Source organism: Cebus imitator, unplaced genomic scaffold (genome assembly GCF_001604975.1).
Source record: "Cebus imitator isolate Cc_AM_T3 unplaced genomic scaffold, Cebus_imitator-1.0 Scaffold92, whole genome shotgun sequence".
Classification (NCBI taxonomy): Eukaryota; Metazoa; Chordata; class Mammalia; order Primates; family Cebidae; genus Cebus; species Cebus imitator.
The window spans coordinates 10,918,666-10,919,645 of NW_016107407.1; positions in this window are offsets into that span (position 1 = coordinate 10,918,666).

Genomic DNA, 980 nt, shown 5'->3' on the forward strand with positions numbered 1-980 from the left:
TTTAAAAATATGCCACTACTATATGACCCAGCAATTGCACTTCGAAGTATTTATCCAAGAGAAATGAAAACTCATATTCAGGGACTATAAATTTGTACACACATGGTCTTACAGTAGCTTTATTTATAATAACCAAAAGCTGGAAACAACCTAGATTACCTTTAATGGGTGACTGGTTAAACAAACAATGACACCTGTGCCTAGGAATACTGCTTAGCAATAAACAGGAATAAATTATTGATCATGCAACATTCTAGATGAATTGCTAGAGAATTATGCTGAGTGAAAAAAAGAAAGTCCCCCAAAGTCATAGACTGTATGATTTCATTTGTAAAACATTCTGGAAATGACAAAGGTATAGAAAAAAAAAGAACGAGTGGTAATGGTTGCCAAGAGTTAAGGAGTGGCTGGGGGAGGGGCTTGGAGAGAAGTGGGAGTGGCTAAAAAAGACAAGGCAACCTAAGGGATTCTTTATTTATTTACTTATTTTGAGACAGAGTTTTGCTCCTGTTACCCAGCCTGGAGTGCAATGGCGTGATGGCGCAATCTCAACTCATTGCAGCCTCTGCCTCCAGCTACTCCGGCTACTCAGGAGGCTGTGCCAGGAGAATCTGGGAGGTGGAGATTGCAATGAGCCAGGATCACGACACTGCACTCCAGCCTGGGCAAGAGAGTGAGACCCTGTTTCAAAATAAATAAATAAATAAATAAAAATAAAGGCTGGGGTGCAGTGGTTCATGCCTGTAATCCCAGCACTTTGGAAGGCCGAGGTTGGCAGATCACTTGAGGTCAGGAGTTCAAGACCAGCCTGGCCAACATGGTGAAACCCCCATCTCTACTAAAAATACAAAAATTAGCTGAGCATGGTGGTCTGAACCTGTAATCCCAGTTACTTGGGAGGCTGAGGCATAAGAATCGCTTGAACCCAGGAGGTGGAGGTTGCAGTGAGCTGAGATCAAACCAGTGCACTCCAGCCTGGG